A 16,837-nucleotide genomic window follows, 5' to 3' on the forward strand; every position below is an offset into this window, starting at 1 on the left:
TAAATTTCGTGTTAATTAGAAGCAAATAAAGGCAAGCCCAAAAATTTGGGTAGCTGATTTATGACTTTCGAGGGTCTAAAGGCTTGAAACGCTGGATTTAACCAAGTTAGCAGACAAAAGCCCAAAGCCCAAAAATACAAGTCGATAGCCTAAAATTCAAGCCCAAAACGTTTAAACATCGCAGGGTCAAAAATTTCGGAAGCTCCACTGATGTATCAGAGCCAGGTTTCGATCCTGGGACCTGTGGGTTATGGGCCCACCACGCTTCCGCTGCGCCACTCTGATTTGTTGATGGATTGATGATAAGTTCCATATATTAAGTTTGCATACAAACATCATGGTGTCAACGAAGATGCGACATAGTTGACTCTCATCTTTTAAAGACTACGAGTGTAATAGGGCCATCCGTTGACAAAAGGATTGCCCTAAGATGATCGATTACCCAATACCTCATAATGAAAAAAACAAATTGGATCCAAAATTGATCGATTACCCAATACCTCCTACTGAAAAAATCGAATTGGATCCAAAATTGATGGATTAGTGTGAGCTTATCCATACAATTATGCGCTCTTGTGGTTGTTTGGTGTTTCGAGGCTTGGTAAGATATTTCTTTTCCCTCCCCTAGTTAAAGAAAAAAGCCATGCATTACTTCATTAAAAAAATCTCTCACTTAATCTTGTCAGTCAAAAAACAACAGAAAAAACAAAAATAAATAGAGAAAAGTCGTTAACTGTTACAAGATGACTTGACTCATTATCTCAAGAAGTAGTTAACCTATATTAACCACGAACTATGAATATTATCTCAACGTTGGGATAATAACTAGGCAATTATCTCCTAATTGAAAACGTCCGAGTTAACTTCTAGGGAAAATTGCTTCTAGCCCCCAATTCCCTTATATGTATTTCAACCCTTACCCCCCCCCCACCTCCAATACTCTTTCAAAGATCCCAAAGCCCCCACAACAGTATCTCGCATTACTTTAGCCCCCTAAACCCTTCCCCAAGTGACCCGATGTTTAAAAACAAACAAAATTCTTAAAATGCCATTTAATTTAACCGCCTTCTACTTATCAATACTACTCCTCGTCGATAGTGTCATGTCATCTCTCTTATGTCCAAGCAAACCGACCATCCCCATTGCAAAACCCTAACCCTAAATCAACCCACTCTAGAGCTTAATCTGATTGAAAAAATGGCCGGCAAGTCAACTCCTAAAGCAGTCGTCCTTGTCAACTTTAGCAAAGACGACGACACGTCATAGTACGTCGTCTCAAAAAGACATTCGAGCGTAGCAGAGTGGACTAAAGTTGGCACATCAACTGTTGATGTTCTAGAGGACATCGTAGCCAGTCATTCTCATCCCACAACTCCAGCTCAACCCAAAAAGTCAGTTTAGCGTACAGATCTAGAGGGCAGCATCGGCACCGACGACATCTCTAGAGTGCTCCTGGATCTACAAAGGAGACCTAAAGAGACGCATACGACAGTAAAAAAAACTAATATTTACCGTAAAATTTAGTTGTTTATGATGTTGCATGTTGTGTTAATTGTGAAGGTTATTATTAAGTTATGAATATTAGCTTGTAGTTGTTAAGAAAATTCATTAATTGTTAAGGTTATGAATTAGTTGTTAACATTATGGATCTATTGTAAATGTTACTGTTCAATTGTTAAGATTGCTATTAACATGTGGCTTGTTAGTTGTTGAGATTAAGCGTTAGTTGTTAATGTTATGATTATGTTGTGAATGTTACTATTAACATGGGACTGTTAGTTATGAAGGTTAACGTTGACAGGTGGCTATTAGTTGTGGAGGTTATTGTTGACTTGTGACTATTAGTTGTGAATTTTACTGTTAACTTTTGACATGTTAGTTGTTAGGGTTATGTTTTTATTGTTAAGGTTATTGATTGGTTGTTGATGTTAGATTTTGGTTGTGAAGCTTATGGATTTGTTGTTAAGGTTACAGTTTCTTTGTCAAGTTTACAACATAATTATTATTATTATAGATTATTTTCAAACTAGTTATGTCTTGTGGTTTTGCTTTGTACACAAAAGGTAAAGTCCCCATCATAGTTGTGGTCTACTTTCAGCCTTACTGCGTACTATGAATTCATGCATACTTTAGTGCAGCATATGGGGCAAAGGCACTTGGAGGCCTACGAAGATAGTGTATTCAGACTCTACATTCATTTTAGCCATCATGGTCTTGATCTTCCCACTTTCGAGTACATGCTGAGACAGTGGGACGAGAAAAAGATAAAATTTACCTTCACTGATACAAAAACTGGAGAAGACATCGAGTCCTCATTCAACCTTGATTGGGTAATGAGCCATACATAGTTCTATAATGAGGGTGATTTTGTTAGCCCCAACCGAGATAGGAAAAATCAAATTTGGTCGAGGTTTTTTACCAAACCTAAGGGTGATAGCAGAGCTCCTCCTCCAACACCCACCGGACGCCATGTTGAGGATCTACTCACAAAACTTGTACAATCAACTAATCGTAAAGATGTGAAGTACTTTATCCTGCTACAGATCCTCTATCAGGTGAGCATGATCTGGTATCCAATCAGTGTTCCTAGCACCCCAATGTATTTGTTCAAGTACGTTGACAGCATCGAACAGGCAAATAACACTACTTGGGAGACCTATATATTCAGTGAGATAATTGATGCTATTGAAAAGGCATTGAAGGGTCCTGGACCAAGAAAAAAGATTGTATATCTGTAAGGGTGTACCCAGCTTGTTTGTGTAAGTATTCCTACTTTTTATTGTTTAGTGCAATGAGTAATTTTATGCATTATTGATTGTGAAGGTTAGGGTTTAGTTCTTAAATATAGTTGGTAGTTGTTATGTATACAAGTTGGTTGTTAATGTTACGGTTTTCTTGTTATGGTTGCTTATTTATTGTTAAAGTTACAGATTGGTTGTTAAGATTACAGATTGATTATTAAGGTTACGGTTTTGTTGTTAATATTACAAATTTATTGTTAAGGTTACAAGTTGATTGTTAAGGTTATTGTTTTGTTATTATAGTTGTTTATTTGTTGTTAAGGTTAAAGGGTGGTTACTAGGATTCTATTTCTCTCATGTGCAACTATGGTACTATGAACTTACTGGCATCAAAAATCCAGTATTGGAAAGTATGTCACGGCCTTTCCTCACAAATTGGGTGAAATTAGGAGATGTTGCGGGATCTCTGAGATTGGCCACTGTTGTAGCTAAAGTAATGCAAGCTACTATAAAGCTTCCATAGTTTTAGGGCCAAGTTCAAAGTATTGAGGGAGGTTTGCGGGGGAAGGAGCGGGAGAGGGAGAAAGAAAAGAAAAAAAGAAGAAGAAGAAGGAGAAGGGGGGGGGGGGGGAGGGAGAGAGAGCCCCGACCTCCGACTCCATGACCACCGTCCTCGCCTTCGCCTTCCACGACCTAACCAGGGTCTTATCATTTTCAGTGGCCATGACGAAAGTGAGAGAGAAGGAGAAGTTGAGAGATAGGGGGGGGGGGGGGAGAGAGAGAGAGAGAGAGAGAGAGAGAGAGAGAGAGAGAGAGAGAAGAAAAAGAAGAAAAATAAGAAGAAGAATAAGGAACCGACTGCTAGAGACATCAGTATGGCAAGTGGCCCAAGGCAGTCTCTTCCCAAAAAGAAAAGGGGATCAGAAGATGTTAACATTCTTGAAGGATGGGTAAGCATTGTAGTAATTGTAAATTATAACTGTCTTGTAATGGTGTCTATTGGTTTTTAATTATTTTTTAATAATACTCTATCTGTCCATTACATAGACTAAGCCACATAATATTGATGAAGCGATCGAGCAGCACAGCGAGGCAGTTGATTAAATGGAATTGCCTCAGCAAGTTAGCTATTGGACGAGGATTGCGATAATGAATCAAAAATTACGTCACGAAAATAAGAAGAAATTCAATGATCAGATTGCTACCGACAAACTAGAGATAACTTCTCTATCTGGAAAAGTGCTTTCTCTATCTGCACAAGTGAGAAGAGTAAGAGAGGAGCCGAGCAATGCCCGATGCAACAACCTCAATGTATATAACAATAAGAGGATGACAGGAGAGGTGTCCAGCCCAGCGATGGAGATGTAAACTTGTACAGATTAGATCCTTTTTTCATTACTTGTGAATTATATTGTATAGTTGTTAAAATTACAAATTGGTTGTTAATGTTAGAGATTGGTTGTTAGGGTTACGGTTTGGTTGTTAATGTTAGGAATTTGTTGTTAAGATTAGAGATTGATTGTTAAGGTTAGAGATTAATTGTTAAGTATATGGATTGATTGTTAAGTATACGGAATTGTTGTTAAGTTTATGGATTGATTGTTAAGTATATGGATTAGTTGTTACGGTTAGATAGTGGTTGTTAAGTTTTTTCATAATTATATTTTGATTCTTCTTCTTCTTCTTCTTCTTTTTTTTTTGAATCAGGCACTCCACACATCGTGGCTGATATTGAGATTGAGAGGGAAGTTCCTCAACCTGACTTTACTGATATTAATAAGAAGAGTGAAGGCCCTCTACCAGGGGAAGTCCCTCCAACAGCAAATTTCCCTCCAGCTGATTCAACTGACATTGATACGAAGAGGGAAAGTCCTCACCCAGAGGAAGTTCCTCCCCCCTCCACCAGAAGCTGACATATTTTTTTAAGGATGAAGAAGTTCCTCTTATTATCAAAATGAATAAGAGAAAGAGGGATGCAAAAGTACCCGTACCCCTTAAATGAAGTAGAGAAAGAAGAATGATGAAGCTTTCCAAACATATAGTTACCTCTTACACTAAGGAGAAGAACGAGAAGGGGAAGAAGAAGGGTGCCAAAGAAAAATAAATTTTGGGAGAAAAGAAAATTATAAAAGTGGGAGAAAAGGAGGAAGAGCAGGTGGGGGAAAAGAAAACAGAATTGTCGCCTGTTGAGCTACATGTTGATCCTCATTCAATCTAAAAAAACCCTCATGAGTTCCCCTATGAGCAAGGAAGAAGAAAAGTACAGGAATGACTTAAACATATGTATGGATTCCCTTTCCTGAAGGCTTTATCATCAAGTTTTATGATAAGCACCCATTATTTTTTCATAATTGTAAGGTGTCGGTAGATGTTATTACCCTGCTGACGAAGAAGAGAATAAAATTCTCAATTATTTCTGCATTTGTAGGTGCAATAAGTAAGTGTTTAGCTCAAATGTCCGATTTTATCACTTTGCTTTTAAGGTTATCAACTAGTTATTAGGGTTACAACTTAGTTGTTGAGATTACGGGTTGGTTGTTAAGGTTATAGTTTGGTTGTTAAGATTTCTAATTTGTTGTTAAGTTTATGATTTGGTTGTTAAGGTTACGGGTTTGTTGTTAAGGTTTCTGATTTGTTGTTAAGGTTACGATTTAGTTGTTAATGTTACGGGTTTGTTGTTATGGTTAGGCTTTGGTTGTGAAGCTTAGGTATTGGTTGTTAAGATTACATATTTGTTACTAAATATATTAATTGTTTCATTCTTTTTGCAGTTTGATTAAAGTGTACAATTCTCAATGGTCATCTATTAACAGATTTGAGCTTCTTTATACTTTACGTGGTGGTCGACTTGATGATTCAATAAGATAAAATTTATTCATAATAATTATTGTTATCATCTTTTATGTTTCTATTATTTATTTCTTGTTTGGCATCTTATAGGTTACTGAGGCGCTAATTAATACAATACGTGAATGGCAAAATATGCCTCAGAATGAATCATATCACAAAAAAGGGACTGATCAATCTAATTCTTGATTACAACATACAATACATGTGGAAAAAGAAGTATCTGACTATCGAGATGCATATGAAATCTTCATCAAAAGTTTCATCGATGAAGGAATTACTAATCTCCTAGTTCCTATTGTCCAAGGAGATCATTGGCATCTCTTAGAGTTTGATATAAAAAATAATGTTGCCAAACATTATGACTCCTTGAAAGATCAATCTGGACATTAAAAACTTGTACTCAACATTGTTAAAACCTTTCAACTATATTAAAGTTGGCTTCGAAAAGAATAAATTGTACAACGCATTCAATCCAATCATAGTTCCATGCGAGAAACAAAAGGGATCATAAGTTTTCTAAATCTCTTTTGATTGGTTATGACTACATATTTGTTTGTTGTTAAGGTTAGGTCTTGGTTGTAAAGTTCAGGGATTTGTTGTTAAGGTTACAAATTGGTTGTTAATGTTAGACTTGATTGTGAAGCTTAGGGATTGGTTGTTAAGGTTACAAATTGGTTGTTAAGATTAGACTTTGATTGTGAAGCTTAGGGATTGGTTGTTAAGATTACAGATTGGTGTTAACGTTAGGCTATGGTTGTGAAGCTTATGTATTGGTTGTTAATGTTAAGCTTTCATTGTGAAGCTTAGTGATTGGTTGTTAAGGACACACATTGGTTATTATTCTTAGGTATTGGTTATGAAGGTTACATATTGGTTGTTAACATTAGGGATTTGAGCTTCTTAACATTTTTTATGATGTATATTTATTTGTGTTTAGGTATGATTATGGGCTCTACGTCTTCCTGTTTATAAAAGCTATTATTGAAGGTAGAAGCATTCTGCACCTCACACCCAAAAAGGATAACACATGAGCCATACGAGCAAAGTTAGCAGCCTATTTACTAATTGAATGCATGAGGAGGAAAAAAGATCTCGGTGTACTTGATGATTATGACATTGAAATAAAATATGTGTCATAATCTGTTATTGTTGAATGCATATATGTAATTGTTATATATGTTATAAATATAAATATTTAATTGTTTATGACATGTAAGTAAGTTTATGGGGAGTAGTCCATTAGTTGTTAAGGTTACGAATAAGTTATTAAGTTGTTAATTAAGCCTTAACCATAACAATTTAGCCATAAGCATAACTATTTAAACGTAAGCAGAACAATTTAAATCATAACCATAACAACGAAATCATAACCTCAACAACAAAGCTATAACCATAATAACTAAGTTGTAACCATAACAACTAAAAAATAACCATAACAACTTAGCCATAAGCATAACAACCAAGCCATAAGTTTAACAACCAATCAATAACATTAACAACCAACGCATAACCTTATCAACTAAGTTGTAAGCTTAACAACGATGTCTTAAGCTTAACAACAAAGCCATAATCTGAATGCATAATATTATAACAAACATTCTAAAAGGGTATCATCCAATACATATTGTTAGATGTTAATACAAAACATTACTAAGTAATACATATGTTTAGCAACTAGATAGATCGTTACATGTTTGTCGATTGTGACCTTCCATGTAGCATCAGAAGCACTTAACATGACAGGTGTTCAGCGACCTGTTATTTATTCGTCTAGTACATGGTATTCCACGTCTTTTTTTAGTAAGGGGAGACTTTAACAGACGATCTTCTGACGATACAACACGCTTCTCTTAATCTGAAATAGGAAAGGGGATCGGTTCATAAGTTGCTCTGAATACTTCAACCGTCATAAACCAATCACAATATTGATAAATATCTCGACCCATCCAAATAATTACAGCACATGCATGTTTGCAAGGAATGCGGGTGATATCCCAAGACATGTATGAATATGTCTGATTCTTCAATCTACATGGCAAGTTTTATTAGATTCAACCTCCAGAATATCTTCTGTCGAATGTTTAATATGCAAGTAGCTTCCATGATGAATATTATCACTTAACACTATATATCTCTGCTTCTGGACATAAGTATCCAGACCATTTCACTGTCATAATCCTTCTTTCATGCATGTGCACCATGATTTGCTTTCGTATTGTCTCCACCAAAGGTAAGATACATAACGTTCGTGTCTTTCTTATCCAACTGTTGAATGACTCAACAACGTTCAAAGTAACATGGCCATACCTATAAATCACATGAAAAAATTTCATAAGTTTGCTTGTAATCTTAACAACTAAGATGTAAGCATAACAACTAAGAAGTAATATTAACAAGCAAAACCTAACCTTAACAACGAAATGGTAAACTTAATAATAAAACTCTAACCTTAACAACAAAAACCTAACATTAACAATGAAACAATAAACTTAACAATAAAACTCTAACCTTAACAACCAAAACCTAACTTTAACAACAAATCTGTAGAGGTAACATCAAAACCTTAACAATAAAATTGTACCCTTAACAACCAAAAACTAACATTAACAACAAATCTATAAACTTAATAATGAAACTAACCTTAACAACAAAATTGTACCCTTAACAACCAAATTGTAATACTAACAATATAACGATAACCTTAATAACATAACTGTAACCATAACAACTAAAATGTAATCTTAACAATTAAAGTTTAAACAATAGTATCATATCTTATACCAGGGAAATAAGCATTTGTCCATCTCTTCGGGGAGTATTCCATTGTAGTAACATAAGCCTTTTGATCGATTGATGCCAATTCTTGCATGTAATCATCCCATTCGCATATTGTGTACTTATAAGCCGTGATTTGTAATAAATCATCCAAAATTTGAGTGACATTTACCTTGTGATCCAACACCTTTATCTTTTTTATAAATTCTTGACTAGATGTAGAACACACCTTGAATGGAATGCATCTGAAAATAATTCCTCGACTGCTACCCTAACACCCTTGTCGGTATTAGAAGTTATTACCAATTAATATGGAGGATTGTAAGGTTTTTTCCTATCATATAGTATCATCCACACTCGTTGTAATAACCATATTTAATTCTCCTCATTCTCATGGTCGCATATGCAATAAGCATGGGGAAATATTCCTTGGTTGTCGTCATATCCTGTGGCACTAAGTAATATACCTTAACAACTAAAATATAAGGTTAGCAACCAATACATAACCTTAACAACTAAAACATTAGGATACAAGAATTTATTATCTTAGTAAATAGTAAGCCCCATCATCGTTACCGAACAAGTCCTATTATGCTCTCTTTTTTCTTTTTCACGCTTTACAGTAGTTAATCTTGATGTCATAATGTGAGAACAAGTCATTCTTCATATCAATTGGACGAAGATCTGGTCTAACCTTTAAAAAATATTGTATTTGGCTTGAAATGAACTTTCTTGGTGCCCTTGAGTTGCCAGCATTAGCTTCGTGTTGACTACAAGTATGGGTAGAACAGAAATTCTTTATAGACATAATTGAGGAATTTCTAAGTCAGGAAGCAAATAACATCCAAAGGCAATCCAGCGTGTCCCTGAATCGACAATTGACTCTTATACTTTTTGTTCATTATGGTAAAAATCATACTCGAACATTTTCACAATTGAGTAGTATTGAAGTGCTAATCTAACTTCTGCAACACTATTAAATTTCTGACCAATTTCACGTATGACTATGTGCCACTCAGTTGGGATCTTGGTTTCCATCATCGTGATCGAGTCGCTAGTAGGATTATCATTAGGAATACGCTCATCATTACATGTTTGGGTGAGCGTAGCCACTACGCATCGTGAATTTTCTGTCGGGATAGTCCTGTAAAAATGAATAAAGCTTTAATATGTAACAACCAACCATAACCTTAACAACCAACTCATAAGGCTAACAAAAGCTCATAACAAAAACTCATAAGTACCTGCTAAGGTTAACAACCAAATCATAAACTAAACAACCAACACATAATCTTAACAACAAACTCATAAACATAACAACCAACTCATAACATTAACAACAAACTCGTAACCTTAACAACAAACTCATAACTTTAGCAACCAACTCAAAACTATCTCATAAAGATTGACAACCAACTCATAATCTTGACAACTAATTCATAACCTCCGCAACCAATGCATAAGGTTAACAACCAACTCATAACCTAACAACGAACTCATATAGAAATTAAAAGTGAAATGCTTACATATTTTATAGAGAAGTTTGGGTGTTCTGAGAAGTTGAGGATTCCCTAACGGAGGTAGCATACAAGTTTATGTCTGTAATACATTACGACGATAATACTCGAACATCAACCTTAAGTCATCATCATTATCAATTGAAAAACTAAATTTTGTTTCCCTTTTGGATATGAATTTTAATAAAAGAGATTGTAATTGTAGTTTAAGCCTTTGGGACACTTGATATTTCAAGCTAATAATTTTTGTAGACTTGTTGATAACTACGAAGACACCCTCACCCTCTTTGTCGCTTTTTGTGTTTGTAATCATGCAAAGAAGGGATCCATCTATCATTTTAAAGAAAAATAGTTGAAGAATCAAAAAAGATTTATTGATGAGAAATAAGTGGCCGGGAGAGAGTAGTTGGGGTAAGCAAAGGGTGAGGAGATGAATTTGCTGTGGGGAAGGAAAGGAAATGGTTAGAATTTAGAGGGAAAAACCCCCCCCCCCCAAAAAAAAATTCACTTTCTAATCAATATTTAATGACTACATTACTACTATTCACTCTCTGATAACCGGCTTGATAGAGCGATCGGTTGCTTGAGGGCATTATGGGGAAAGTTTTTTATTTTTAAACATCGGGTCATGTGGGGAAGGGTTTTGGGGGCTAAAGGAATATGAGATACTGGTGTGGGGGCTTTGGGATCGTTAAAAAAGTCTTTGGGGGAGGGGGGATACATGTAAGGGAATTGGGGGCTAGAAGCAATTTCCCCTAACTTCTATGGCTTAGAGAAAATGAACAAATGAAAAAAAGAGTAAAAATACAAGATATCATGCGACTGTTAGGGTGTGTTTAACAATTTATTGAAATTGGGCCAAAGTTGGTATTAGAACTTGTTCGTTTCGGAACCAGTTTAGAGGATGTTTGCTTGATGGGCTAAATTTGATACATGTTGTGGATCTCATAAAAATCCGCATTCATAAGCTTCTTTGTTTGCATGCATCTTGAAGAGGGTTTGATGAATGACAAATCCAAGCAAACAATTCTTGTTTGGTTGAACATGAATTTATTAAGGATATTATAATATAATATTCCTCTTTTTTACCTTAGTAAAATCAAAGTGAAATCAGCACATTTTTAGGCAATTAAAATTGATGCATTAACCATACGTGGTAACTCCAAATTTATAATAAGAATATGCTAACCAAATAATGTATTTAGAAAAAATTCAAATTTTTATTCTTGTTGGTCCTATTTTTTCAATGCAAAGTTGTGAAATTCAAGAAAACAAGCAACCCTTAGTCATGGTCAGCTCCCCTCGATCCATAGCTAAACTAGTTAAACCCGAGAAAATGGCCTAAAACAAATTGGGGCATTTTTGGTCCAATTTTTACCAATCAGAAAATTCTCTAAGATCAGATAGGTTCAAACTTGAACCAGTTTTAGAGATTTGTCAAGCTCACCCTCAATTTTCCTAAAACAATGCTATTCTCACTACTAACATTTCGGTTACTACCCTAATATATCATACTCTCTTTAAAAGCACAAGTTAGAGAAAATCTTTTGGTAGACAAAAATACCCTTAAAATTCAAATTAATCCATTAAGTAAGAGTAAGTTGATAAATTGATGAATTCTTATTGGATATACATAGTATGAAGATAAGGATATAATTTAAATTAAAATGTAAACCTAAATGAATTTATCAAATGCCAAATTTATAAATGTATACAAGATGAATAGCGTATATGCAAAAACCAAACAAATTAGTGAGACAAATAATGTTCGCTGCAGAGGTCGAACCCCGGAACAACGCAGACCTACAAATGTACATAATGTGGACGGAATATTTGCAAAATCTACCAAACAAATTAAAGAGACAAAATCATTTTAAAAAATATAAAAAAGAAAAATTAAAATAAACAGCTGCAATATGAGGACACAACGTGGCGATCTCTCAACAACTAAAATTCAAGTAGTTCACGACACTACATAATTAGTTTCAAAGTTTAATTATACTATTATTATTTAAAATAGAACTCCATTTACAATTATTATCCTCTCATGTGTAACATCACATACAAATGTTTATAAGCCGAAACTACAATAATTTCCTTAGCACTTTTATCTCCTTCTACATGTATTTGCCTTTGTTATTTTCTTCTTATTAGATTAGATTAGATTATTTTTAAATAATTAATTATATTGTATATTTGATCTTTTTTTCATATCAAGAAATATCAACAGTTATCACATCACTTTCATCTATTTTTTTCTTATTAGATTAGATTAGATTATTTTAAAGCGAGTAATTATATTGTATGTTTGATCTTTTTTTTAGATCCGAAATTGTAATAATTTTCATAGCACTTTTATCTCCTTCAACATATATGTGCTTTTGTTATTTTCTTTTTATTAGATTAGATTATATTAGATTTTTAAAAATTATGAATTATGAAATTGCAACAATTTTCACATCATTTTCATCTATTTTCTTCGTATTAGATTAGATTAGATTATTTTAAAGTAATTACTTATATTGCATGTTTTTTATATCACAAAGTTTAATTATACTATTATTATTAAATAGATATTGTTTGTATAAAGTCAAAGAGAATCTCACACATATCTTAAATCTTAATGTCAATTGTAATATTTACACATGAGTGTTGGTTAAAATAAATTTCATGTATGGGATTAACTTATATAATCCTACTTTAACCGGATTAGATAATTTAATTTTTTTAACACCCAAACTTTTCCACAAAACCAAAAGAGAGTAGCAATGCTATATATATATATATATATATATATATATATATATATATATATATATATAGAAATAAATTTCATGTATGGGATTAACTTATATAATCCTACTTTAACCGGATTAGATAATTTAATTTTTTTAACACCCAAACTTTTCCACAAAACCAAAAGAGAGTAGCAATGCTATATATATATATATATATATATATATATATGGAAAAGTGAATCTCCCCTCCTCCTCTCCAGCTCCCGAGATCGCCGCCGCTGAGCGTCGCCGCCGGGTCAGCGCCGTCTACTCCTCCTCGCCATCGAACTCACCCCTCGTCATCAGCCACGCCTCCGATGGCATTTGAGCTCAGCCCTCAGGTTCATCGCCGCCTCCGGAGCTCGACCAAGCCCTCGACGTCTGCCCTCATGGCTTCGAACAAATTGAAAGAGTCGACGTCTTCGAATTCTTCAAAATCAAAGCCTACCTCTTCTAAATGCAATAATCCTCCAACTTCGTAAGTAATTTGCCATGATATATTTAATTTTTAACTCTTTCTGAATTATAATTTTTGTTGTAAGCCATGATGTATAATGTTTGTGTTAATAAACTTGTTAATATGCGTCTTAATTTGCCCAAATATATTTAATTTTTAACTCTTTCTGAATTATAATTTTCTTGTAGGGCTAAGATAACACACTTGAGAATTCCGGCCAATTTGTGTTATTTTCGAGATTTAATTGATAAGCGAATAAAATTAGATGAAAGACACCTAAAAGCCCTACAGACGACACCTTTTCACAGCTTTCTCAATATACCCACATCCTTGAGCAATGAGCAAATAGCAATTGATTGCTTGATTCAAAATTTTAATCCTGATAAATGCTCATTCATGATTGGGAATAAAAATTGTGTGTTCGGTATAGATGATATTCACCGAATTACCGGATTGCCAAAGGAGGGAATTCCGATAAAAATGAGTGGGGCAGCGGCTAATACAATCTACACCTATTTTGTAAAGAATTATAAGAAAGCCGATGAGGAAAAGAAGGCGGTGATTTCGGGGAAGCGCGATAGAATGGCCGAGATGATTGTAGATATGATTAATGAAGACCCTATAATATGTGTGAAACTTATTGTGGCTTTCATTATCGGCTTCATATTATGCCCGCGGACATGTAAGACATGTCCCTTGTGGGCGTTTAGATATGCGGAGCAGTTATCAACTTTGCATAAATATAATTGGTGCCATGCGGTGTTCACTCTTCTTTGCAAAGAGATGAGTAAATCAAAGAAGTCTCTTAGTATGCGGGAATTAGGTCAGCGCTCAAATGCCGGGTACATGGGTGGTTTTTCCTCCGTTTTACTGGTGAGTTACATGAACATTATTTTGTATATCTTTTCATTTTGATAATGATTATTGTTTATGCACATGCTAATGTGTAGTTTCTTTTTTGTAGGTTTGGTTTTATGAAAAAGTAGGGGAATTAGAGTACACTTCAGATATTGAAAGGTTACCGCCGCTCTTTTGTGTGAAGAGTACTGGAAAGTGGAGGAGGACTACTATGAACAAATTATATAGAGTCCCGAAGTTGGTTACGGATAATGGCCAAGAGAATACTCCTCTTATTCATACGGCATCGCCAATAGTATTTGTACATATCGTTGCTCTAATAGTTCATTATTTTATGTCCCTTTTGTTAGTATCTATGTTTGCAACTATAGTATACGTACTAATACTAGCTTTTTTTGGTCAAATAGGAATCAAGGAAAGCTGAATTAATTTTCTTAATTGCGGAGAAGACGTACGAGTTGAATGAGCTCACTACAGAATTACGAGAATTAGAAGAGCGTAGTGCTAGATGCCAAAAAAAACCAAGGAGAAAGAGGATGACGGAAATGTAACTGAAGAAAAAAAATCAAAGAGGATATGGAAGCTAAGGAATATGAGAATTTGGAAGGAACTGGGGAAGCCGATTTATGTGATGACTTTGTGATGAGCGCAAGAGACGTGAGAATTTTAGAAGATGCTCGGTGAGTTTAGTTTTTTAAATTTTCTTGCAATTTTAATTTTTATATTTTCCATATAATTCTTGTGTAACTCTTTGTTAATTATATGCCTTCTCGACTCTATAGAGATGTTTCTCAAAAAGATGAAGGTGGTAATGAGAATAACAGAGAAACGCCATCTATCAAACGGGCTGTCGGAAAGAGGGAGAGGAAGGATGGACCCTCTGTTACTTCACCTTATATGCCTCTAGATCAACCAAAGGAAGGCACAAAGAAGAGACGTGTCATCCAGATATTGGATAGTCCTGATGGGAAAAAAAAGTACAAAAATGAAGAAGGCTTCATACCTACATCTAGAGACTATCCAGGTAAGGCACTGGCGTTTGATTATGAGAACAAATTAATTGAAGACTTTCTACAATCGAGAATGAACAGGTAACTGTTACTGACTTATTCTAATAATAATCTTTGAATTTACTTAATTCTAGTAGCAATTTTCTCACAATGTACTTGCATATAGTGATACGTACATTTGGAAGTGTGCCGAAGCAAGCGTATCTCGCTTAGATGCTTATATACTATTAACGGGAGGTGAACTCAGTGACGATGTAGGTTCTAAACAATTGTGTTATTGATTGTTTGATGTTGTATATAAAATAATTTATATTAACTATTTTATTCATTCATGGTAATTTTTGTAGGTGATCGATGCATTTGTTATTCGGCTTTGTAACAAGATTGAAACAACTGATAGTTATGATCGAAAGATACATGTCACAAGACCTTGGCTTGCAGTAAGTATATCCTTGTTTTTTTCACTAATTGGTGGATATTATTATTATGTTATCCCACAATGTTGACATTATTGCATCTTTTAGCAAGCATTTCTAGAAGGAAATCTTGAAATGGTGGCAAAACGAATGAAGGAAAATGTTTCTCAGCAGAAGTTCTTGGAGTGTGAAAGAATTCTGATCCCGATTGTCAGCTCCGGACATTGGCACCTGGTAGAGTTAGTGAGAGAGGAGACAAAATTCTATCACTACTCCTCAATCAACTCCCCCATTTATACCGCCGATGCTGTAAAATTTATAAATAAGTTTATGAGTTTCATTGAGAGTAATTGGGGATTGGGGAAATTGGAGCATCATGGTCTTGTGTCAGTTGCCGTGCCACAACAAGGACCGTAAGTGTTTCATGCATTTCTAATTTAATTGTTCATTTTTTTGTTTCATTGTCATTTTCAATATTGTAATATTTTTCCCTTAAATGCAGAACGTTAGATTGCGGGATCTTTATGATTGAATTCATTAACAGCATTGTCGAAAAACGATTGATAACAATTTCAAAAGGAGATTGTGCAAAATATAGAGCAAGGTTTTGTGCTGCTCTTTTGTATGCACGCGATTCACCTTTTTTGTAAATATTATTTTAATTTTCTCCAAGGTTTTTGTTGTGTATTCAATGTTGTAAGTATGTTCATGTTGTTAATATGTTGTTAATTGTTTTGCGTGTACATTTACAGACAACTACGTTGTTGTTGTGTGTTGTAAGTATTTTCATGTTAAATGAGAAGTAAGCTAGGGCTAACATAGCCACCAGAGCAAAAACTTGTGATAGAAATAACGCCAGCCCGCAGTAGAACTAACTCGAGAAGGGATAGAACTAACAGGAGGGCAGTTAGAACTAACAAGCGTGAGGTAGGACTAAAATGGCCACCAAAACAAACACTTGTGCTAGAAATAACGCCAGCCCGCAGTAGAACTAACTCGAGAAGGGATTGAACTAACAGGAGGGCAGCTAGAACTAACAAGCATGAGGGTAGGGCTAACATGGCCACCAGAGCAAACACTTGTGCTAGAAATAACTCCAGCCCACAGTAGAACTAACTCGAGAAGGGATAGAACTAACAGGAGGGCAGCTAGAACTAACAAGCAGTTAGGTAGTCCTCGGGTATTTTGGCTCTAACTCTCTCGTCTGATCTCAGAATGAGATGATTCAAGATGCGTTAGAAAGCTGACAAAGAGACTTACAACTTTCAATGGCTTAGCCACTCATGATGTGGGCTTACAATGCCAAGCCACTCATTGTGTGGGCGAGACACAACTCCTGGCTGAGTTGTTTTGCCTTCGTACGTCAACGGGTATTTTGGCTCCAACTCTCTCGTCCCATATCGGAATGAGATGATTCAAGATGCGTTAGAAAGCTC

General features: G+C 34.9%; 1 non-coding gene across 1 annotated transcript; it reads right to left on the reverse strand.

The window, feature by feature from the left end:
- TRNAM-CAU lies at positions 214-285 on the reverse strand. Its single transcript has one exon. It is a non-coding gene; the product is annotated as a tRNA-Met (tRNA).

The sequence above is a fragment of the Asparagus officinalis genome, chromosome 10 (genome assembly GCF_001876935.1).
Source record: "Asparagus officinalis chromosome 10, Aspof.V1, whole genome shotgun sequence".
Lineage (NCBI taxonomy): Eukaryota > Viridiplantae > Streptophyta > Magnoliopsida > Asparagales > Asparagaceae > Asparagus > Asparagus officinalis.